This window comes from Protopterus annectens, chromosome 4.part0 (assembly GCF_019279795.1).
Source record: "Protopterus annectens isolate FY-2018-M chromosome 4.part0, PAN1.0, whole genome shotgun sequence".
In the NCBI taxonomy this organism is placed as follows: domain Eukaryota; kingdom Metazoa; phylum Chordata; order Ceratodontiformes; family Protopteridae; genus Protopterus; species Protopterus annectens.
In genome coordinates this window covers 1034435741-1034462442 of record NC_056733.1, presented here as the reverse complement: position 1 = coordinate 1034462442, position 26702 = coordinate 1034435741, and the positions used below count along the sequence as shown (strand labels likewise).

Genomic DNA, 26702 nt, shown 5'->3' with positions numbered 1-26702 from the left:
TTGGCCATTTTGCTACTATCCATTGGCATTTTGTCACTGATAGTTACGGTGATTGTGGTCCTATACTTGGGACGGCCTGTATGCTACCGGTAGCCTCCTATTCGTGTGCCGCTTGCTTACTTAACGGTCGTGGAACACACAGCGGTATTTACAGGACCGTAAGTGTTCACGATCGGTGCCGGGATAGCACATTCGTATTTTCGCCGTACATGCCTGATGCTGTGTAACGTTGCCGATGTGTTGAGTCTACCATATGGCCGCCATACATACGGTCATGGTTTGTACATGCGTCCTTTGCATCTCCTGTTGGCTATGGCCCTGTGGTACATTCTGGGACATTTCCGCTTTGCATCGTTTTACGTCGCCACGCGCATAGCCACTGAGGAGATGTCAGTACTACTTTGTGGGTACTGCCGTACATACGCCTATGGTTCCTGTACTGTATGCCTACGCATGTTATTACACTCCGCCTGTGACATGTCACCTACATACACATTTTACAGTGGCACACACATTACACACACACACAGCGGAACACACGACAACCTCACCTCACACATACACATATTGCCGCCATGGCTCTCAACCTTCCGTTTCCAAAATGAGGAACACACACATTACTAATGTGGAACAAATGGGCATAATGTGGAACACATACTAATGGCATACTAACAACTTCAGCTAAGTAGGTCATAGGATGGTTAAAATATGCTGATTTACTTACAATGAAGAACCTTTAATGAATTACTATGATTAATTTCTATTTTCCAGGATGTCATTTAAATACATTCCTAACAATGAATGTTTGACAGACATTTTCAATGTGGAACTTTGAGGAACTGTGAGGAACATGAACTGTTTTAGACCCCAAATGAGGTACGTTCCTCATAATGACGTACACTTGACTGGTAATCTGGTATGCTTGCCGCTTTCGCACCGACGGTTGCACACAATACCTACGTTGGCCGCATCGCCGGCGGTGGCGTGTACCTCCGCACTCATATCCTATGGATATGACACGCACATATCCCATTACTGTAACGTGGACTGGTGATCATCCCGACACGCGGATATGTATTGATGCAGGTTGACATTTCCATGGCTGGCGTTCCCTGCTCTGCCCACCCTCCCGGATGATCGGGTTGTCGGTCACTATGTTTACTATGTGGAGATTTCGCGTCTTACTTATCTGTGAACTTGCATCCCTGGGTTCCATATTAACCTGTTGTACTTTATATCTGTGTATGTGTACATATATTTCTACATGTGTACTGATATCTATTTCCGTATCTGTGTATGCACATAAGTACATATGTGGTCGACTTGCGGCAATAGTGGCAGCATACGGCTATGCCGTGTGCTGTAGAACCCTCGGGCGGTGAGGTGTTGGCGTTCCATGCTCTGCTGGCTATTGGGTGTGCAGTGTTTGGGTGGTGCCTTTGTTGGAGTCACACATAGGTCCGGCCATACGGTACACATTACGGGCGGACATGTTTGTGTGGCGTCCATTTCACTGTGTGTGCAGGTAAGGAGGTGTCAGTCCATGGGGCCTACGCTGTCAAAGTATGTGCTATGCGTTCCCTCTTTGCCAGGGCGTAGGCATATTGGGTACGCCTCCGTCTACCTACTGGGGCTGGCACAGCGTGTTCATGGCGCTGAACGCCCTGTGCCTGTGCTTGCCTTGGCAGTTGTGGCGGGCTTGGTGGCCCTACACCATTATGTCCCTGCAGCAGCTGTTTCCGCAGAATCATATTGTGTAGCATACAACATACTATGAATATGTGGGCACATGTGCCTGGAGAGTACTGCAAGGCTCCACCGGATGTATCCAAGCACCGGAACCATGATTTCAACATCCCAAACACACGCTCTATGATTATTCTGGTTTGTGCGTGTGCCTCATTATGGCGTTCTTGCATGTGTGTGTGTGCATTTCTGATGGGTGTCATTAGCCATGGCTCCAGTGCATAGCCAGAATCCCCCACAAGGTGACCTTGTGTGATGTCCCCCCTGGCGAATACCTGATACAGCTGTGAGGCATGCCAGATATGGGAGTCGTGGTAGCTTCCAGGGCTGCCAGCACACACATCCATGATAATGCCCTGCACATTGCACACGACCTGGCAGTTGATGGAGGGGTATCCCTTGCGGTTTATGTTGCGTCTCCCCTGCTCCCCGGGCGGTGACTTGATTTCTATGTGCGTACAGTCGATCGCACCCAGTACCTCCGGGTATTGTGCCACACGGTGGAAGCGGCGCATATTGCTAGCCAACTCCTCCTGAGATCTGGGGAAGTTTATATACTCATGGGCATGTCGTAACATGGCATCCAGGAACTGGTGTAGTACCCTAGATGCTGATGCCTGTGAGATACCCATTATATCCCCGGTTGGCCTTTGGAAGGTACCTGTAGCCAGTATTCGCAAGCTCACACATACCTTTGTGTCCACTGGGATGGGCTCCCCTCTGTTGTGTCTTGTTCTCAGGCGTGGCCGGCACAGCTCCACTATTTGCTGTAACGTGTCCCTGTCCACCCTGTAGCGCTCTACTATCTCCAGGTCTTGCAGCCCCTGGTAGGTCACCCTTGGTCTGAACACTCTCCTTCTCCTGTGAGGCCTACGGTAGTTGTCGGCACTGTCCTCCGCAACTCCGTCTGTCTCTGCCACATACCTATGCATCACGGCCATGGCGGCACCCACCATATACATATTAAAAGTTCCCCGTGTGTTTACACCCTACGGTGCGGCGTTTGGGAAATCGCGCTGTGTGTTGTGTGCATTCACACTTTATACTGTTGTGCTGTATACCCGGTGATATCATTGGGTGTGTCTGTGCAGCCATATCCATGGATTATGTTCGGTGTTTTACGGTTGCAACTGCAACGGTATTGCCTTTAGTGTTACATTACAGTTGCCTGCATTGGCTTAGCTTTGCATCTTACATTACTGCATCCTGCAGGCACATGGCATATGATGCATTTTATCTGCAGCCGCAGTTATGCTACCTCTGTACTTGGCTGTGCTATTTCGGTTCTTTGCTCTTTGCATTTCTACTACATCCCCTACTATCTTTGCATTCATATGCCTCCCCTTTCCCGTTATGCAGGAGTCTGCATGCAGAGTTGTCAGCTGCCGCCGTTTGCCCTTCCTGGATTGATTGGTGTTGATTGCTCATTACGGCTCCAATTACACTGCTTCCGCATTTCCTCATATTCTCCGCATTACCTTCCTATATCCGTGGTTGTTGACGGGGAGGCCGTCACATGACTGGGTTGGGGAACGTAGTCATCCTCGTGCACATGCATCTGTGCGCGCATTATGTACTCTCAGCGCATCTATTTCCTCACACGCCAGTCCTGCTGCTGTGATGTGCATTGTACAGCCCAGGTTTGCTGGCCTCCAATATGCTTCCTCCTACAGTGGCACACCCCTCTGCGATTGACATGTATCTCGTGTAGGCCACTCCTCGGTGTAGTACCACTGCGCCGTTTGCTCCATCCTTACCGCGCCAGCTTTGCGATTCACTATTATCTGCCTCATTTGCATGGCATTGACTGCTAATACATGGTTATGGCGCCGAACACTGCCACCACTCCTTGACAACCCTTGCGCTGGGGTTGAGGCTTTCCATACATAGTATGGTGTGTGGTGGCTGTACAGCTGATGTGTATTATACAGCTCTTTTAGGACATTGTCATATTATTTCATTGCTTTGCACCTTCTGTACACATATCCGGGGGTTCTGCTGTGGTTTCTACGTACATGACATTTTTGTCATTATTTACAGTTTGTGCATGTTTTCTTTGGACATTCTCGGTGCCTTTTGCCATTGGCATATTGCACCTGTATGATACCTGACGTAGACAGCCTTCCGTTACTCCTTGGTCATGTTTGGGTAAATGTAAACCGTTTTTTTCGGTTTACATTGCCGTCTCTTACGCTTCATGCCCCACGTGGATCGCTATTTGCCTTCATTTGCATGGTGCAATACCGCACACAGTGTGATTAGCATACCTACGCCGGGGGCGGCGCAGGTCCGGCGCACGCCGGTAGTGCACGTGGGATTGCTTCATACCTGAATCGCTCGGTGGCCATATTTGGCTTTATAACGCCGACGCTATGCTGGCGCCTAGCGCAAGGTTCATGAATCCCGGGGCCACTTTCTCCCCAATGTATAATTTTCTCTAAGGTTTTTGGATAGCCTTTTTTTGCCAAGATTATTGCAAAAACTTTGTAATTGTGGTTAAGAATTGGAATGGGTATACAAGACACAAGGTCTTAGGGGTGGCTGCCCTCTTTAGGTATTACCACTAAAACTGCCTTCTTCTATGAGGGGGGACAGATCCCTCTTGAAGAATTATATGAAACTGACATCTCCTGAGTCTAACTCATCCCCCACAATCTTCTGTAAATGTGTTGGGATGCCATCCTGTCCTGGTGTTTTGCCTGGTTTTTAGTGCACCATTTTCTCCTCAATTTCTTAATCCTGTATCATTCCCTGAACTTCTCTCCATCTGCATTCTGTGGTAAAATCAGCTCCTCTAAATAGCCCTGTATATGTTTTTCTTTATCAATCCTCTCAGTATTTTGTTTATGCAGTTCACCACAGCATCTAGCTATTACTCCAGCTTTCTATCTGATTCACTTTACAATCCAGTCTTTCATTGTTGGATTCCTAATTTTTATTTTTAGCCTTTCTGTTTTTTGCTGTCTTAATTATTTGTACATCATCAGTTCTATCTATGACCCAGTCAGCCTGGGGTCAATTAGCGACTTGGATGACTGGCAGAGTGGCAGGAAGCATACCTCTCAACTGTACAGATATTTGCAGAATGTCCAGATTTTTGCTTCATATTTTGCATCCATTTTCCATAAAATTGTGGTTTTCTGGCAAATTAGGGGCAAATCATTAAACACTGATATTAAAAAATAATGACAGACATTTGAGTTTCAGACTTCATACTCTTCAAAAAATCCATGCTAATGCAAAACCTGTTATTCTGTCAAATGTCTATGTTTGTAAGAGCAATATTTAAAATTGTCCCTATTTTTGGGCCTTTGTCCCAATTTCTTGCTCTAAGATTGAGAGGTATGGCAGCAAGGGATGGGTGTGCCTATCCCAAATGTGGGGGGGGGGGGGCATTCATTGATGATGCTTGTTTACTATTACACTCATATTTAGACCAAAAAGTCTGATATTTTTTCTCAGAGTCTGATGTATAACAGTTCTTTCTTTGTATAACAGTTTTCCTTTGTTCCCTTGTCCTTGGTTCTTTGTAGTTTGATGATCCATGGAAACTCAGTCTTGCATTATCTGAAATGTGGTGTTCCAGCACTATCTGAAACTTGATGTTACATCTCTTTACTTTGTTGATGTCCTTCCAGCTATCTACGCAGTTATTTTTACAGACTTTGTTTCTCAATAACATACTTCTTCACATGGATACCAAAATCTAACTATGCTATACCAGCACATTTTCTACGTTTTATTTTTCAGCATTTTACACTATTTCTAAATTAACCCTTTATGTTTCATATCATTTTTGCAGCTTTTTATTCAAGCTAATAATAATGCTAACAACAGTTTAAATGGAGACAGAACACTATTTTCTTTCAGTTACCTGTTATTTTATTATTTTGAGAAACAAACTAAAGTTCAGTTAAAGAAAAGACTGCATTTGTTTTATCGGCATTGCTATTTACAGCATTTGCCACTTTGCTCATGTTTACAGTTATGATTTGCTGAGTTATTGCAACTCTTTGTAACCTGCAGCATATAAAAGAATTTCAAGCTGTCATTATTATGACCCCTAAAACTACCAACACAGGATGTATTAACCAATTTAGCAATTTGGTCCCAGATGACTATTTTGTGAATATGTCCTACCAGTTATGGGCAGTGTCAGCTTCTGTTTTTGTCTTTTACTATTAACACTGGGATGTTAAGTTGTCAATCTCGCCTTCATTCTTGCTTGATGGGTTCGGAGCCGATCCCTCGGCTCCGACTCGGCACTTGCTAAGCTCGAGAGTCTCTTTTACCAGCTCGAGGCAGCCCCATATCCCATGATGCAAGGCAGTAAATACCCAGATCTCGTTTGCCGCTTCGCTTAGGAGGTCTTCTTTTTGCCAGCTCCTGGTAAGTTGTTCACTTTTGTGATTTAAGCCCCTTTTTAGTCATAAAAACTCTTTTTTTGATAGTTTAAGTTATATTCTACCCTTTCTGACAGAATTTCCCTGTCTCCTTTAACTTTTTGTTAGTCAATTTTTCCCTATCCCATCCCCCCCCCTGTTAGGGTGTGTGTGTGTTGGATTTTATAGAATACCTTTTGGTATTTTGTGTAAGTTAATTTAGACTGGTGTTGTGTGTGTGTGTTGTGTTTTTCAGCACCATGTCTAAGGAGAGGGTCTCAGGTTTTAAGAAGTGTGACTCGTGCTGTCAGAAGATGTCTCTGACAGACGGTCACACTTCTTGCCTGTATTGTCTGGGCCCTCTTCACCTGCAGGACTCCTGTGCTATTTGTCACTCCTTCAGCCAGAGAGTCCTGCAGGAGACGTAAGTTGATTCTTAGGGGCCTTCTTAAGCCGGAGGGCTCTCCGGCTAAGTCGGCTCCACCAAAATCAACAAAATCTGCCAAGGCCCAGGCTTCTGTTTCTAAGCCTGCGGCCTCGGCTCCGACTTCATTGAGTCGAGATCGGCTCCGGCTGGAGCCGATTCTGATTTGACAAAGCTTTCGCCGATGGCTATCGGTGCGAATCTGTTTTGACCGCCGATGTCGGCTCCGATCGGTTCCGACACCCATGTGGCACAGGCATCGGTGTCGGCTCCGATCGGCTCCGACACCGTAACTTTGGTGGCTGTATCGGCTCCGGCTGGAGCCGATACATCGAGGCTTCCTGTCGGCTCCGGGAAGTCGGGTCCGACAGGATCTATTGTATCGGCTCCGATGGCTCATTCCAGGAAGAGGTCGAGGTCTCCTTCTTTGGAGCCGATACTTTCGGCGCCGGCTTCACCTCTTCTATCGGAACGGAGCCATCGGAGCCGATCTTCAAGGTCATCCAGGTTATCAGACCATGACCTAGAGAGAGTGGTCAGTAGATTACTCAAGTCACAGGTACTGGCCCAAATGTTACACAGTCCGTCTCAACAGACGACTGTTGGTCCACACCCCGTTTCTGTTCCTCCTTCAACTCTACCCCAGAGTTTGGAGTTGGAGTCTTCGGGAATGGTTACTGCTACGGCTGGAGGACGGATACCCCCTTCTGTTCCTTCAGCCTCTACTCTTATCTCCTCTTCGAGACCTTCCTTAGAGGGATTCGGTGGTCGGGCTTCCATGGTCTCCTCTGAGGGGGTGAGTGGCATCGGACCCTTGTCCGAGCCCGCTCTTCCCCTTGGAGCCTCGGCCTTGGTGAGCTCGGCTCCGACATCTGCCTCGGAGACTTCCCTTTCGGTGGCCCCTGGAGTTCCTAGCTCTTCGGAGCGGGTTCTCTCGGACCTGCCTGGGAGGGGAGCATTCGAGGTGATGAAGAGTGAACTGGCCACTGGTATCAGTCAGCAGTCTGTTCCCGTAGCTCCTCCCTCTATTGTACCTGTTGACATCTCTGCCACTTGTCTTGCTACAGGACCCAGAGATCCTCCGCCTCAGGTTTCCCCATTGGGAATTTCCCCCTCTTCCGAGGATTCTCCTGATGTTTTGGGAGATCCTCCTAGGAAGAGGACTTGTAAGAGGAAGCATGTAGACTCCCCCGAGTCTGTCACTTCGGATACTGACTTTGATGAGTCAGAGGGATCCCCTAGATCCCCCTCTGAGGATGTCTCCTTCTCAGACATCCTAGAACTTCTGAAACAGAGGGGAAACTGGCCCACCAACAATCCCTCTGAGGATGAGTCAGTATACCTAGAGGCGTTTGGATCTCGGCCCTCCACCTCCTGGGTATCTCCGCCTTCGACCCCCTTATGCAGGTCATTGCACGAAAGGCGTGGGCAGCTCCTGACTCTGTAGAGCCAGTCCCTAGGAGGCCTTCTAAATTTATCACTGCCCCGAGCGACAAACAATTCCTTACCAAGGGTGTCCCTGCTGATGCCATGGTGGTGGCTGCGGCCACCAAAAAGGAACTTGCAGATCCTTCCGTGCCCGTCCATCCTCCTAATAAGGACTCTAGGACCATGGATAGGCAGTGGCGGATGTTTTCCTCAGCGACCTTTGCTATGCGTTCGCTGAATTACCTATGTCACTTCACCAGACTCCAGAGGGATATCCTTAAGGAGCTGGGTGAAGTAGTTCAGGATCCTACAGCTGCAGGGGCTCAAGAAAAAATTGCTTCTCAGCTAGGAACCCTCAATTCCATTGCAAACTCCTCCATGCGGCTAATATCTTATGCTGCGGATGGAGCGAGTAGAGCCGCAGGCACAGGTGTGGCTCTTAGACGCCAAGCCTGGATGCGGCTATGTGATTTTTGGATCCCTTTAAGGCGTCCTTCACAAATTCTCCCTTTGATGGGTCAGCTTTGTTTGGCCCTCAGGTGAAGGAAACCTTGACCAGGTGCGAGCAGGACGGCAAGACTCTTTCTGCTGTTGGAGTCCGTTTTCCACCCCTTCTAGGCCTTATCCCAAAGGACAGAAGGGTGGGAAGATGTGGTTCCGTAAATCCCAAGGAGTCACGCCGGATTCACGTGGTCAGTTTACCCCTAGAGGCAGAGGGGTAACAATAACAGACGCTCTAGAGGCAGAGGGGTCCAAGAACCAGGGAAACAGGGAGCCTCTCTGACAAGCCCTTCCCGCATCCCTGAGGTGTTGCCCCGCTCTCCCTCCTTGGAGGCAGTCGGGAAGATTATCACTGTACCCAGAAGCCTGGCATTCCCTCACTCAAGACAGATGGGTACAGTCGATCATATCCAAGGGTTACATAATTCCTTTCGAGGAAAGTCCTTTCCCCTCAAATTCCCTTCCAGATGTACCACCCGGTCTAAGGGACATTGCAGAGTTAGAAATCGCAAAACTACTGCAAAAAAGAGCCATTCAGCCAGTTACAATAGACCATTCAGAGCAGAGAATCTACTCAAGGTTCTTTTTGGTCCCCAAAAAGACGGGAGACTGGAGACCAATATTGGATCTCAGCAGACTCAACAAGTCTGTCAAGAAGACAAGATTCCGAATGGTCACTCTTCAGTCAATTCTGCCCTTCTTACAGAAGGACAACTGGATGTGCTCAATAGATCTTCAGGATGCGTACTATCACATCAAAATTCACAGGCGCTCAGGAGATTTCTCCGCTCGGCTGGGATCCAGTAATTTACAGTTCAGAGCCCTGCCCTTTGGTCACACTACAGCACCCAGAGTGTTCACCAAATGCATGGCAGTGGTCACGGCTCACCTGAGACGTCAAGGATTCCAGGTGTTTCCGTATCTAGACGACTGGCTCCTGTCAGCCACCACCAGGCATCAGCTTATACAAGCCAGGGATTACACAATAGACCTTTGTTCTCATTTGGGCATCTCAATCAACTTGAAAAGTCATCCTTATCGCCCTGCCAGTCTATTACCTTCATAGGCTTAAACTTAAACACTGTTCGGATGTCAGCTACCCTTACAGAACAAAGAGTTTCAGACATTCAGACTCATGTCAGGATCATTCTGGCCAGCAAGAAAATACAGGCCAGAATGGTTCTGAAGGTATTAGGTCTCATGGCTGCGGCCATTACACTTCTTCCCTGGCTCGATTCTACATGCGCCTTCTTCAGTGGATGCTGTTCACACAGTGGTCATACCAGCAACTTCAATGCGTCACCAGATTCTGGTGACACAAACATGCAAAGAACATCTTGCTTGGTGGATCACATCGTCTCAGGTTCACCAAGGCAGGTGCTTTGTACCTCCGTCCCCGATAGCCACTGTCACCACGGATGCCTCCCTGATCGGGTGGGGGGGGTCATTATCAGGGCAGGGTGGTTCATGGACGTGGCAACCGTTCGAGTACCATCTGCACATAAATGTCCTGGAGATGAGAGCAGTGCTTTTAACGTTGCAAGCCCTCAACGACTTTCTTCCCATAGGGACAATTGCAGTCCACACAGACAACATGTCTGTAGTTTGGTATATCAACAAACAGGGCGGAACCAAGTCCTACCCCTTGTGTCGAGAAGCGCTCAGACTTTGGCAATGGGCGATCTCCTCTCATCGGTTTCTGGTAGCAACGCATATCCCTGGGAAAACCAACATTATAGCGGACAGATTGAGCAGAGCTATCCTCATGCCTCACGAGTGGTCTCTCAAGCAATCTATAGCGGAAGAGATTTTTCTGGAATGGGGTCGTCCATGTTGCGATCTTTTGCTACTCCCAAAACAGCAAATGTCCAGACTTCTTCAGCCTCTTCCCTCTATCAGGCCATCCCCAGAGACGCTCTGACCCAGGATTGGCCCCAGGGACTTCTTTATGCCTTCCCCCCATTTCCTCTGATCCCTCAGGTGATCCAGAAAGCTACCGTTTTGAGAGCCAAATTGATTCTCATTGCCCCTTACTGGCCTCGACAAGTTTGGTTCCCGTTCCTCCATCATCACCTTTTGGTGCAGCCGTGGCATCTGGACCCAGTGCCAGATCTACTGATTCACCAATCCGGTCAGCTGCACCGGTCAATAGCTTCTCTCAACCTCACAGCATGGTTGCTCCACTTCCTTCCTTAGCCAGGCTTCCTTTGATCTCTAACCCAGTTAGAGACATCATAGTAGCTTCACTAAAATCCTCTACCAGGAGGATTTACACAAGCAAATGGAAACGTTTCTCTTATTGGGCTAAGGCCCAAAATATTGATCCTTTTACTGCCCCTGTTCAGGCAGTTCTGGACTTCTTAGCAGAGATTTTTCATGCAGGCTCCTCTTCTTCCACAGTCAGAGTTCAATTGGCTGCTATTTCTAATTTTCATGTCGGGATAGCAGATCATAATATTATGTCCCATAGGCTCTGCAGGGCCTTCTTGAAAGGAATTTTCCTACTAAAGCCTCCAATCAGGAATCCTCCTCCTCAGTGGGATTTAAATTTAGTGCTGACATCCTTGATTCTTCCCCTTGAGCCAGCTGTTTCTTGTTCCCTGAAATATCTTTCTTGGAAAACTTTATTCCTAGTGGCTATTACATCTGCCAGGAGGGTGTCTGAACTTCATGCTCTTTCGGTTCGACCCCCCTATTTGGTTTTTCACAAAGACAGAGTATCTTTGAGAACTAATCCATCCTTTTTACCAAAGGTCGCTTCAAAGAACAATCTAAATCAATCCATTGATCTCCCTGTATTTTTTACTAACTATTCAGATAGAGCTGAATAAAAGCTACATTGTCTTGACGTCCACCGTCAACTTAGATATTATTTGGACAGAACAAAAAAATTTAGAAAATCTGATCAACTTTTTGTTTCCTATGCGGATAATAAAAAAGGCCTTTCTGTTTCTAAAGTGACTTTGTCCAGATGGCTTTCTTCGGTCATCACTGAAATTTATACGCTCAGAGGAAAACAGCTGTGTTCGAAACCTAAAGCACATTCAACTAGGAGTTTAGCTACTTCTACAGCTTTTCAAGCTAGACTTCCTTTGGACACTATTTGTGCAGCGGCCACTTGGGCCACTCCTCACACTTTTGTTTCCCATTACAAATTGGATTTGGCCTCCAGGGACAGGGCCAGTTTTGGCTCTACAGTCCTCAAGAGTTTGTTCCATTGAGCCACCCAGGATAGAGGTGCTAGGGACGCGGTCCCATCAAGCAAGAATGAAGGCGAGATTGACAACTTAACATTAAGAAGTTATGTACCTACCATAACGTTCCATGTTAGTTGTCTTCTCTCGCCTTCTTTCTTGCGACCCTCCCTCCTTCCCCCTGACCTGGACAGACCTTGTATAAGAAACTATTATGCTAAAGACCATTCAGACCTGGTCCTTTTATTCCATTTGTAAGTTTCTTCTTCCTTTGGGAAGTATTTTATGCTTGGTATTATTGCCCTTTGGCAACAAACGAGATCTGGGTATTTACTGCCTTGCATCATGGGATATGGGGCTGCCTCGAGCTGGTAAAAGAGACTCTCGAGCTTAGCAAGTGCCGAGTCGGAGCCGAGGGATCGGCTCCGAACCCATCAAGCAAGAAAGAAAGTGAGAGAAGACAACTAACATGGAACGTTATGGTAGGTACATAACTTCTTATTATTTGAAACCACACATACAAACTGTGGTGCCACTTTAACAAACATTTTGAAATTTGAAGGCAGAATTGTTCATTTACAAAACGTTTTGTTCAATTTACAAATTTAGATACATTAGTATTAAATTGTAATCTGTCTATCAAAGATACTTGTAATGACTTACTTTCCTTGTGGTTGTAAATGTACAATCTGTGAGATATCTTGTTTCATTAGTTTTTATACCAAGCTCTTTTAAATCTGCATTTGGTATTTTTTTTAAACTTGGAAATGTAATATTGAAGTGCAATATTGTTTTATTTGGTATTATTGTTCTATCATAGTACAAGTGGATGGTATTTTTACCATTTGATTTGTATGAAGTATTGGCCTGTTACTCAAAATGGTATTTTAACCCATGGTTCTTTTTTGTATTACTGTGTTGTTTATACAAATAAACAGAGTATTGGTAGAAATCATACCCTTTTTTTCCCCGTTGAGTTCATTCGTATGTTTGTGTTATTGTCTACACACTGTGACATTTTTCCATGATGTCTTGCCTTGTCACAACTGTTACATTTTTGATGTAATGTACAGCATTTAATAGAGATAGAGCTGTTTATGTCAGTCTTTGATTTTTTTTTCTACGTTTATGTATGCCTGACTTTGTTTAACTAACCATGCTGTTATATTTGTGTTAAATGTTATTCTCCCAAAGGTACATGCTGTATACTTTTTACAACAGAAATTGTCTTGTGTTCTGTTTTGTGTAGCATTTTTCTAACTAAGTTTTATTAATTCCCTCAGTTTTGATGTTCAGAATGATGCAAATGAAATGCAGATGTCTGTGTTGAATGCTGTGTACCTTGTCTCGCAGCTGCATTTTTATCTATAGTCCTTGAAGCATGTTCCAGACACTGAACATTCAGCTTGTCTCAAGCTGTACCAGAATGTATGTATGCTAGCAAACAGAACTACATGTATTTAACTAACTGTATTATTTCTACATATAAGAAAGATGTGCATATGCATCTATACATTTTTAAACATATTTATCACTGTATAAATTCCCTCTGTTTTATTTTAAATACAAAACTGTCTATATTATATGTACTTTTTAGTCAAGTTATATTGCTATTAACTAGAAACACATTGCGAAACAAAACCTTTAGTTTTCTTTTAATACAGCAAGTTAACACAGTTTTATATTGTCAAAACAATGATGACAACCATTACTATTAGAACTGGATAAATCTGAATATGACTCTATGCAGTGATGTCCTATACAGTAATTTATTGACAATGCTTGATGATTTTATTGCAAAGGCATTGGAGTCTTGGTTTTTGAAAAAAAAAAAACACATATGCCACAAATGTCAAGCTTTGACTTGTTACTCTATTTACATAGACAAACCATGTACTATTTACTGTACAGAATACACTTGCTTGTACAGATTATTTTTGTATTTGTACACACATGGCTGTAATATACACTGAGTCCAGTTTTCAAACTTAGCATTAAACTGAAGCCTGCTAATTACATTACTTGAAACATTAAAATGTATTTTTGGTATTAACACTTTGTACCTTTATTTGAGTCTCTTTTGCAGTACTGTTTACACAGTTAGTGTAAAATTGAAAGTGTGCCTTTCCCCCCCTGTAGTATACATCATTTTATTGCAGTATTGTTTATTTGCTTTATACTGTAAGAATTGAATGTATGCTTGCCCTTTGGCTGTTACATAGACTGTGACACTTTGGTCTTACACATTTGCTTATTTTTTTGGCCATTTTCAAAAACAGAAAATATTTTTATAAAGCTTTTGCTGTTGCCTATACTGTCAAAGGTGTAATAGGAATCACTTTTGTCCATTTTGAAAAGACGTTTCTTGTTACTACTAGCAATTTGTACCCTCCCTTTTTGTAAAGGGACCTGCATAATTTAGCTGCATACTATAACGCATGTACTGACTGTACTTGTAGTTTTTACTTGCAAACAGATTAATGACATGTATGCACAACTGTGACGTCTTATTGCAATTATCAAACCGGATTTTTGTAGACTTTTGTGTTTTTTGCTTAATGCTGTACGTGAATACTTAATAATGTTTTAGAAAAAATGTAAGCCATTTGGCCGGGTGACCAGTCTTGTTTCCTTGACCTTATAAATGTCAGTACCAGTAACATTTTATCTCATACAGCATTCCTTGTAACTACCCATTCCAGCCTGGAAAGATTTGAGGTTACTTTACTTACTTTTTTTCTTTCTGCTCATTTCAGACGCTTAACCCTTAACTCCTTTAGCACTTACTCCTACCTTCAGTCATTCAATAATATACTTGCAACTTGATAAACACAAACTTGCTTAGCTATGCACAATATTGCTTTTGTATACTATTTTTGCTGGAGTCTTTGCTATTTTTCATGCTATTGTACAATTACAAAATATTGTAAGAAACAAAAGAGGTATTGACTTAACTAACACATGCTTAAAACAGATATATTTACATGATTTACATTTGCTGTTGTCTCCCTTTTGCTGCACTTTAGCTGAAAAGAAAATACATGCATATCAGTCTTGTGACACCATGTCTTTTCTGTGTTTAACTTCTCTCATTTGATTTTTATACCCTAGAACTGTTTTGCTATTTGAAATGGTTTGAAAATTACTATTTAAGTGCCTTGCTTTAACTGAATGAAAGTTTATGCTGTGTACGCTTAACCTTTTTCTAAACATAGAATAGTACTTCGTAAATTATTTCCTGTCAGTGTAGTTAACTGCTGGTGCTTTAACTCTACTAATCAGATTATATTTGTCAGTATTCTGTTCTGCTGACTTTAAAGCTATTATGCACTTCTGAAAAAGTGTTTGCAACTTTTTGAACTCACTCTGACTGTGTCTTAGAAGTTGAAGTTTATTAAATATTTTTTTCACTTCACCATGATCCTCGTCTCTGTTCTTATCTGTTTTGTAATGTGCAGTGGTTTTATGCCACTTTTGTGTAGCAAGATGTACAGGAGATTCTGTAAATAACTGACTTGACTGATATTGTAACTCTGAAATTAATATTTTACATGTGACAGGACATAATGTGTCGGGTTGTTTACCATTACTTTTATGACATTGCACACAGAAAGCAGTTTCATATAACTTGCACAATAAACGTTTACTGTCATACAATTGATGTTGCGGTTTAAGATACCAGTCAAACGCAATGCATTTATATAAAGCATTGACATGAACATTACCTAATAAAGTACTGCATGTGCTACAGTTCTGTTCATACCAATCTTTAAATCTTGACAATACATGTGCTGGACTATTATTGCTGTCTACCTGAAAGGTAGTGTCACATTTCACAGTTCTTTTGTTTATGGCATCCATGGTGTAGAATGAGAAACAAAAAGAGAATTGCCAGTTTCTGTGTGGAAGATGGCCAAATCTTCCATCGAGAAAATGTAGAAAGTCTCTCGTTGATTTTCCCAAAAGGTGATTAAACACAGCTGGCAGATTCAGCTGTGTGAATGTACAGGACCTGTGGAACTTGCAGAGATGCACTGTTCTGCTACTGGAGACTGTGCAGAAGAAGGAGGCAAATGTTTGTACTGGAACGGAACATACTAACTGAATAAAATAAAAAATAAGCTGTAGTTGTCACAATAAGAGACCATTCGGTCCATCAACTGTGGCTCGCCATTGAAAAATTATATAGTGCCTTCTGTCGGTTTCTTGCTGTTACTTGCATTTGTACGCATGCATAACTATTTATTGTGACCAAATAGTCTTATTACTGTATTGTACTAAGTACAATAAATACACGGAGACAACTGCTTCAGTTAATACGCTTTCTATTACATTTTCCTTTCAGATCTACAAGCATGCAACACAGATGCTATCAGTTCTCTATGGCAAATTCCCAAAGCTTGTTTACTATTACACTCATATTTATACCAAAAAGTCTGATATATTTTCTCAGAGCCTGATGTATAACAGTTCTTTCTTTATATAACAGTTTTCTTTTATTCCCTTGTCCTTGGTTCTTTGTAGTTTGATGATCGATGGAAACTCAGTCTTGCATTATCTGAAATGTGGTGTTCCAGCACTATCTGAAACTTGACATTACATCTCTTTACTTTGTTGATGTCCATCCAGCTGGCATCCATGAAGTTATTTTTTACAGACTTTGTTTCTAAATAACATACTCCTTTACATGGATGGCAGTACAAAGACATGCATCTGGAGACTTTCTTCCCGGGCCTCCGCTGAAAAATGTTTTTTTTTCAAGTCAGACTTTCCCCGTTAACAAATATAAAATAAATAAATATCTAAGCTATGCCAGCACGCTTACTACATCTTATTTTCCAGCATTTTATACTATTTCTAAATTAACCCTTTATGTTTCATATCATTCTTGCAGCTTTTTATTCAAGCTAATAATCATGCTAACAACAGTTTAAATGGAGACAGAGTACTATTTTCTTTAATTCTTGTTGGTGTAAATGCATTTCTTGCAGTATTATTACTTGTACATTGCTTTTAAAATTGTAAGTCAGGACCTTTTCTGACTTGTCCCTCTCTTGCAGCCCATTGACACTTCAGGTTAGCAGCTCAGTCTGTGCCATTATTTTAGTTTAACAGGAATCTCTCTTTTGCACTGACCTTGATTGATAATCTACTGCCTTTGGTAGTCCTCTACCATTTTAACAGCATGTTTTCGTAATACATGCAAACCTTTGTTTTATTCCTTGTGACCTCTCCCCTCCTGTTCACTGAGCTAATACAGAATTTGTAAAAATCAACAATTATGTCATGTGTGCTATTTACAAACAAATTTACTAGCAAATTATGCAAAACTGAAGGCCCTTTTTTCAGCTTTTTTGCTTACCAAGCACATGCTCTTTAAGCTGCTTCATCCTCCTCTTCCGACCTGTATGATGTCATTACTCCTTGAGCTGTTATGTCCTGTGCCATTTTGCATCTAAGCTCTGCCCATCATGTGCTTTTTTAGTGTATATCGTCTTCCTGAAGTTTTAAGCAAAGCAATTTGGCTTTCTCCTCTTAGTTTCTGCCCCCACGCCTATTTTAACCAATGTTTCTTGTCCTTCTTATTAAGAACTTTATTTAAACCTTCCATTTCTGTTATGTAGTCTGCAGGTTCATGCTTATCTGACTATTAGACCAGATTTCACCTTCCTTTCTCTCTCTCTCTCTCTCTCTCTCTCTCTCTCTCTCACTTAGACTCATGTAGTCTCATGGTTTCCTTCCCTATCCAAACAGCATGATTTTCCTTAGTAACAGCTCACCTATCTTTTAGGTCTCACCTTGCTTAATGTTCCCTCCCATCCTGCTGTAGCTACACCTTGTGAAGTTGACTCAGGAGGCCAATTACTAATTACCGAAAAAAAAAACAATAATGAGTGACGGAGATAGAGGTGGTAGAGACATTTGATAGTTTAAACTATGTGTAGTTGCCTCGTAAGTGTTTGCAACAATTTGTATATTCTTTGTCCAGTGTGAATGCTTATTACCTTTCGCTGTAGCATCCATTGAGTTCATTTTTCTCAGAATGCATTAGCCAGTCATTCAGTCTTCTTATTTTTATTTACTTAATATATTATAGTCACATTGTAAAATGTATAGCCACAGCCCAGAGCTGATGAGCACAGACAAGCACTCTATGTAGAATTATTTCACTCAATATCTTCCAATAGAAGCTCTAATCAAATTAATTTCCTTCATTCCCTTCAGTTTATCCTGCATCTTTCTTTGAAACATATGGAATGATTTAGCTGGTTTCCCTTTCACCAAGGATGGATGCTGACCAGTATAATCTTCGTTCCCATTTCTCATCATATTTGCTCTAGATTTTCCAGGGTTTGTGTTACATCTGTGAATGTCTTAAGACCCAAGGGAAAAAGATTCTGAATAGTACCGAATACAGAAGTTTGAAGCACAAAGGCATTTCCCTGCAAGTCCACATCAGGAATGTCAGACACTGATGAGTTAATGCCACCATCTATGGAGGAAAATATAAACCAGAAATTTTAAAAAATGAGCGGAACATTGGCCAACTGTATGGATGCAAATAACATGAATGTAAAAGAAGTAGAAGATATCCATTCTAAGCACTCCGATGAGATTACTGAAGTACAAGAAATAGGGGGTCTATATCATATTGTCGAACATACTAAACATCGAACACCTTTTCGTTGAACCCTATTTGTTAAAGTCTTCATCCATCGAACGATCACTTCAGTGAACTTTTTCCCATGGTAAGTAACCAGTGGGCTATTATCAGGAAGTTGCCCTTTTCCACACTGTAGTGCGATCTCGAAGTTGGTATATTTAGTTGTGGGGGTGCAGCCCCCCCACCAGGATGGTTTTAAATAATGCTGTTTTTTGTTGCGGTCAGTAGGTTTGCCAACTTGCTACTTACCGTGGGAAAAAGTTTCATTGAAATGATTGTCCGACGGATGAAGATTCGACAAATAGGATTCGACAAAGACGTTTTCGATGTTTAGTGCATTCGACAATGTGCTAAAAACTCGAACTAGGAACAGCTCATAAAGAAATGAACACAGAACAGGGGGAGCAAAGCAGGAAATCATGGAAGAGAGATTAGTTCTTTCCCTAAGTTAGTTCTGGGATGTCTGTAAAGTGAAGGTTTCCCTTCTTGATCTACCTTTTTCCTTAACTAATCTCTTTTCTATGCTTTCCTGCTTTGCCCCCTGTTCTGCCTTCATTTCTTTAAGAGCTGTTCCTATTTCTTGTAGTTCAGTAATGTCATCAGAGTGCTTAAAATGAGTATCTTCTACTTCTTTTACATTCATGCTTGTATCGATATAGTTGGCCAAAGTTCGCTCATTTTGAAAATTTCTGTTTGCATCTGGTTTATATTTTCTCCATAGATTGTGGCAGTAATTCATCGGTGACTGCCATTCCTGATGTGGTTTTCTACTGATTTGATATGTTACTTGGGTATCAGGCCTTAATACAGATTTTTTTCATGTCTTTTGTCGGTCTCCTTTCCAATTTGCTTCTCTGTGAAATTTTCTTGAGCTTCATAAGCAGATCCTTGTTACTAAATTGGGGATTTTCTTTCTCACTTGACAGCTTTTCACGTATATTAATCAGTCCCCTAGCTGGCCATCTAGGAGTCTGCTGTATACACAAAAAGTGCCGCACTGGAAGTCCTTAAGTTGGTATTCTTGAGACAGGAGATACCTGATGTTCTCATGTCTGTTGATAGTCCATAGTACAAAAGTAAGAATTCATCAGATTTATGCATGGTGGGAATTCAGACATGTAATAGTCCAAACTACCCACAACCTAATGGGAAGTAGAAGGAGCTATCCAAACACTGAAGAATCTCATGAGAAGCAGCAGTAGCAATAGCTATGATGATTGTTGTCTCTCACTTTTAGAATATAGAAATATTCCTTTGCATGGTTGTGATCTCTTGCCAGCTCAATTGTTAATTGGCAGAAGGCTCCAAAGCAAATCACTTACTTTATCTGCATTATTGATGCCTCAGAATCAATACAAATTAAAGGAAATGCCAGAAAGAAATCAGTAGAGATAAAAATACTATTATAAAAACTGCGGAAGATGACTACCAGTTTTCCAGGCTAGACCAAAAGCAAGAATTCAAAAGCCATAAGAAGGTTTGCAGCCTGAAGTTGAAATTGTTGAACAAGAAGCCAAAACAAGGTCCCTTGTTTTTTGCAGGGAAATATGGAAAATATTACAGATGTTTGTCTAAGACAAACAAATTAAAGTTCAAAGAATCAAAGAAGTGCAGTGAGAATTTCTTCAGTCAGTGCACTCAGATGAAAATAAGAAAATGAGAGAACTAGAATTTATTTATTTATATATATATTTGTTTACCGGGTGGTACACTGAACTCAGTGGACCATTTGCAGGCACATATGAATAAGATCACATAAGAAATGAACAAAACATATGTACAGTTAAAAAGAAAATACCAAAACCAAACCCATCTGTACATCCATCCACAACCCCTTTTCTCACTTTTGCACATGGGATCAGGGTGTCATTTCAATAGTGACAGTCATCTACAACCAAGGCTTAACCACCAAGTTGCTAATGCTAAAAATGATATATGTGTGTGTGTGTGTGTGTGTGTGTGGGTATATATATATATATATATATATATATATATATATATATATATATATATATATGGGTCTAGGACTATTCAATGAAAGCACATTTCACTGAAACACATTTGACTGTGCACAAATTACTGAAAGCTCAATTCACTGAAAACTCACCTCACGGAAACACATTTCACTGAAAGTTATATATGGCCTTTTCCCCACTGTAGTGTGACCCTGGAGTTAGTATATATAGTAAGGGGGGTATGGGGGGCACCACCCCTCACATTGTAGGGTGTGCGGGCATAGCCCCCCACATAGTTTGGATATATATTAAGTTTAGAAAAGAGTAATTTATTGAAATTGCAAGTATCCATGTGTATAGTTCAAAATATTAAAAATAGGTGGGGGGCTACGCCCCCACCCTCCAATGTGGGGGGTGCCCCCCACACCCCCTTACTATATATTCTAACTCCAGAGTTGCACTACAGTGGGGAAAAGGTCCAAATCCAAAATAACACTTAGAGATAAGGCATGGAACAAATGGCGCACTACCAAGTTACCCCTAGATCGCATTAAATTCCAACAACTGAGAAGTGAGACTAAAAAAGCCATCTCCCTTGACAAAAAAAACTACTTCTGCCATCTGCAACATAAACACCAAAACAACCCCCTGAAGTTCTGGGCAGGTTTAAACAACCTTCTCCATCCAGGCAAATCCTCCACTCCTACCCCTGGGACACTAAGTGGTAAAAGCCCAGAAGAAGTAGCAAATACCTTCAATACTTTCTTTACCGAGACTATTCAGTCCTTAGCCAACCAACTACCTCCCCCCTCCTCTACACTAAAAAATTCTGTACCCAAGTCACTACCATCCTTTAACCTTCAGCCTATCTCTACATCCTACATCAGATCCCTACTGAAGAAGCTAAAACCAACTACCCTTTCTGCAGATCTACTCCCAGCTGAATATCTGCAAATAGCTGCAGATGCCGTAGCCTATCCTATCTCGATCCTAATCAATAGAACCATAACTGAGGCCACAATCCCCTCAATATGGAAAATATCCTATGTCATTCCACTCCATAAAGGTAGCTCATCCACAGAACTATCGAACTATAGGCCAATAGCCATACTGTCACCACTTGCCAAAATCATGGAAAGGTGTGTCCACAAACAACTTATGCACTATCTCACCCAGAATAAACTAATGACCAACTCTCAACATGGATTCAGACCTCATCACAGCACGACCACCACCCTCCTCTCTTTTACCGATAAAATTAACCAAAACCGGAATAACAAAAAAATATCCTCAGCTCTCTTTCTGGACCTGTCGAAAGCCTTTGACATGGTGAACCACCGGCTACTTCTCCACACTCTGAAAACCCTGTACCTAGACAATACAGCCCTTAAATGGTTTCATGCCTACCTCTCGGGTAGACAACAAGCAGTTCTGTGGCAAAATAAGCTCTATCACCTGCTACCAAATACCATAGGAGTTCCTCAAGGCTCCATATTAGGACCTCTTCTTTTCTCAGTCTTTATAAATGACCTCCATTCAGTCATCCCCGAAGCCACCTGTATTCAGTATGCAGATGACTCAACTCTAATATGTTCCGATGACTCTCTACCAAACCTACAAGCTGCCACCCAGCTCTGTTTTACTACAGTCGAAAACTGGCTCTCAGATCATCATCTGATCTTAAACCCAAACAAAACCAAACTACTTCTCTTCTATCCAACAAATACATCCCCTCCCACACATCTTACTATACAATCCAATAATGGTACCATCATCTCACCAGATTCCTACACAAAGCTACTAGGAGTTATCATTGACAACAAACTTAGATTTGATATGCATATCAACCAAACCATTAAGTCCGTAAACAAGAAACTTGGGTCCTTATACAGGATAAAGAACTTCCTAACCCCTCTGGCCAAAGTGGCCACTGCCCACTCACACCTTCTCTCTACCTTTCTATATGCCTCTCCCGTGCTTTCTAACCTTAACAAATCTGACCTGAACAAACTTTCAGGTTGTTATAATCATATTGCCAGATTTGTAACCGGATTGCCCTATAGAACACACCACTGCTTTAACTTGAAACAACTTGACTGGATAGAACTCCCTAATCTTCTCAAGATGAACCAACTCATAGAAGCTTTTAAAATTCTTAAACAACCTGATAACACCCCTGCACTGAAAAATATAATAATTCCTTACACCAGTCTAAGTTGCCTTCGCTCATCAAACAGACTCCTTGTCCAAACACTCAAATCCAACAATATGGGTGGCGATGCTCTGTTCGCCAATACCACTGGAAAGCTATGGAACTCCCTCCCCAACAAAACTCCATTTTAAGTCGCATTGGCTATGTCCATACTCAAATCCAGACTAGCTCCTCTTCATTAAACCAAGGCCATACTACTTCTCAAGTAATTCTAAACCCAAAAGGACAACCTAGAGTGGGGAAATGTAATCAAAAAGTATGTTCACTGTACATTAGCCAAACTATAATCTATAAACTGTCTTAATAAATTCACTAGCATCTTTTTAAAGATCTGTATATTGAACTGTCGTAAGCTGTGTCTGTTAGAACAAGCTAGCATGTGTAGTATGTAGTATGTAAATTGCTTTTTATTCTAGTTGTGTCTGTTAGAACAAGGTAGCAAGTGTAGTATGTAGTATGTAGTATGTAAATTGCTTTTTATTCTAGTTGTGTCTGTTAGAACAAGGTAGCAAGTGTAGTATGTAGTATGTAAATTGCTTTTTATTCTAGTTTGTGTCTGTTAGAACAAGGTAGCAAGTGTAGTATGTAGTATGTAAATTGCTTTTTATTCTAGTTGTGTCTGTTAGAACAAGGTAGCAAGTGTAGTATGTAGTATGTAAATTGCTTTTTATTCTTCTTATTCTTTTCTATCTTAAACACTAATATGTAACTATTTGTCTCTGTGACTATGTTGGAGCTTTTCTCCCCGGTCCTCCGCTGAAAATGGACATGTATCCAGTCGGACTATCCCAGTCAACAAATGTAAAATAAATAAAATAAAATAAAAGGCCATATATAACTTTCAGTGAAATGTGTTTCAGTGAATTGTGTTTTCAGTGAATTGTGCGCAGTCAAATGTGTTTCAGTGAAATGTGCTTTCAGTGAATAGTCTATATATATATATATATATATATATATATATATATATATATATACACACAAACACACACACACACACACACACACACACACACACACACACACACACACACACACACATACACACACACACATATACGCACACACATACACATTTACATTTGCAAGAATATGCTGCAGCATTTAATTTAAGAAATGTCAAAACATGGAGCTTTATTGATAAGATGTAGCCATAATGACCAAGATAATAGTTGCAGAGGGAGACTCCTCAGTCTGTGTCTCCAAATACAGTTGTGTGGACCAAGAACTTTCCCAAAAGAAATGGACAGTGTGAGAGTTAAACATGATTCTAAGGACTCATAAGTTGCATATATTAAATTGTCTTTTGAAAGCAAGTGTGCGTGTGTGTGTGTGTGTGTGTGTGTGTGTGTGTGTGTGTGTGTGTGTGTGTGTGTGTGTGTGTGTGTGTGTGTGTGTGTATATGGGTGTAGACACACACACACCCGTATTAGCCACTGACTATGGATAAGTTCACTGTCAGAACTGTAGCATGACAACATGGCAGAATATTAGATTAAAAAAAAAGAAATAAAACTACTAAATTCAACAAAAGCTCCATGGCAACAAGAACAGTGTAGAAATTCCAAGCCAGCTTTTGTGCCGTCTGTCTCAATTGTGTTAGAGTGAAACAAGTGGATATTTGGGTCAACTGTGTGCTCTTTGAGAAGTTTCTTTCTTTCTTCTCCAATGTTGTGTGTCTATGTAGTTGGTAAATATGAGTTTAGGAGGTATGAAGAGATTGACCGTCACTTAGTGGATGCGGGGGGACACTTGTTTCAGTCTGTTGCGATCAGTGTAGAGTCTGCCACAGGAGAACAGGACAAAGCAGATAGCATCCAGCTCTCCTAAACCAAGAGGAGGGTTCAGATGAAGCTGCTGCCTTTGTGATATCTGATGGAGACCAGGAGCCTCACAGGTGGTCTACCTGGGAAAATGGCCAGATATTATGATGTAACTGAACAATATAATTTCCAGGTGAGGGGAGATATCATGATTTAATTGAACAGTCTAATTTCCAGGTGAGGCGTTCTGATCAGATCCACATACATGATGCTTCAGTATTTGCATCAAAGTTGTGCTTAGAATAATTTGACCTTTTGATAGGTGCTAGCAGTTGAAGTTAAGACTGAAGTTTGGAGTGTAGTTTGTGTCTAACAGTAGGAGCAGTTTAATAAGCAAAGATCATAAACTTCAAGGGAAAACAGACTGAGAATCTGGAGGTGATGTCTGAGCAGTTTGTGGTGCCAAATGTAATAAAGGTATAAACACAGAATATACCAGGAGGATAAAGGAGTGCCATTTGTAGAAAAACTAACTTTGACGTATTTAATTAAAAAAACAGTGAATATGATTATTTTAGACACCTGCTGTTTTAGTGAACATTATAAAAGTAGTTAGAATACTAATGTCATGATTTGTGAGCGCAATAACACTTAATTCTTAAGTCCAGTCTATAAGGATATGAGGAGGAAGAAAGGTACTGAATATCTTAGAGTGAGTCATCCCTCTCTGTGCAAGAAGCCCAGAGAATATAAGGTGCTTGTAGAAGACAAAGTCTGAAAGCACGGCCGGCATCATTTTCTCATTCTGCCATCTGTCTGTTTTTCGCCATGATTATTTGTTGGATTCTTGTTGACAAACAAAATATTTGCATCACCTGAAGACATTTGAAACCATTTTGTCTGTGCTCCCATTATATAATCACCTGCTATTAGAAACTGTAAGAAAGTCTTTATTATTTTTAATACTTTCAACTAGACCCATGAAAGAGTATGCTGTCAGCTTAAACAAAGCAATAGATGAGAGTGAAAAGTGATGGCTAGGTAGGCCACATGGCTCTGGAATGAGTTAGTGACTGGAACTAAAGAGAGTATAGCTTTAAGTCAAACAGATGTGGAGTACACAAGAACATACTATCAGAAAAGTATCAGTGGTTGTTGAGTCTGTGGATTAGTGCTCTATTATGTGCTTATGTGCACTGTAGTTAGGTTTGCAGATAGATTTTTTCAGACGTTTTTGCAAAATTTGAATTGAATCATGTCAACTCCCATTGCTCATGTCCATGTGGAATGACATGCCCTCTGTCAATGCCATTGTTATATGTAAGCCATTCAACAATCATATTAAAGACTAGCATGATATGTGTATTGGCATTAATAAAAGTTTAAGTGATTGTAAACAGGTGTACCAGTGATATATAAGGATCTCCCTACTCCAATTAGACAATTAAAATTAAAGTTTATCATATTTAGTGCAGCACTATTGCACATTTGTGCATGTTTATGTAGAAATGTGCATTCTCTGGCCACACCTTTGTAATGCATAAGTCATTCAGTAATAATGGTAAAGGCTAGCATACTATATAACTGGACATTAGTAAATGTCTATGTGTTGTACCTGTGATGTGTAAGTGTTCTGCCCCAGCTAGACCAATAAGTTGGAAAGAAAAATACCCCACCATATGAAATGTTGCTGTGCATTTGTGCACATGGAAGTACCATGTGAAATGCTGCTGTGCATTTGTGCACGTGGAAGTACCACATGAAATGCTACAGTGCATTTGTGCATGTGGAAGTGCATACCTTTTTGGCCACGCCATTGTAATATGTAAGCTGACAACAAATAGATGCTTTAAATTATGCTCTGGTTTCTGGTATAATTTGTTACATATTACAGAATAAAACTGTAATGGTGCAAACATAGCTGTTATCATTTAGGAAATTATTTTTAATCCAAAACTGAAATGTTGTAGCCCCAGTTTCATAAAGTAGATTGATGAAGCCCTGAGTGCATCCCAGAAAAGCCAAGACTTATTAGTGGATAGGGACATGGGGACTCTGGCATACTGGATGAGCTGGAAAGTGGGACGGTGGATGTGAGTGTCCAACACTGGTTTACCCATCATGGGAGTAGGGAGGAAGCCCAGCCTGCTACATGACCAGAACTTACCAGAGAGAAAGATGGTCATTTTGCAAAATATGCCAAGTTGTTTTTATGCAGTAGCCCATATAGGTTGTGCAGGAACATTCCACACATGAAGGCAGAGCAAGTCCTTATGTATGAGTGTGAGAACATCAGCCACTGGGGAAGGGGGTTAAGCTTAAAATAAGAAGAAAACATGATGGCTGCATGAATGATAGCCTCCAGAGCAGCTCTCACTGCTAATAGGGCAACAAATGGAGAGATCAGTCATGGGAGTGCTGTTGGTTTGCAGGTAG

At 41.7% G+C, this 26702-nt stretch overlaps 1 protein-coding gene across 2 annotated transcripts in view; it reads left to right on the top strand.

Annotated features, from left to right (window-relative positions):
- The window catches only part of LOC122799721 (protein bicaudal C homolog 1-like), a 1306264-nt gene that overhangs the window by 736485 nt on the left and 543077 nt on the right, over nt 1–26702 (top strand). The window lies entirely within an intron of this gene.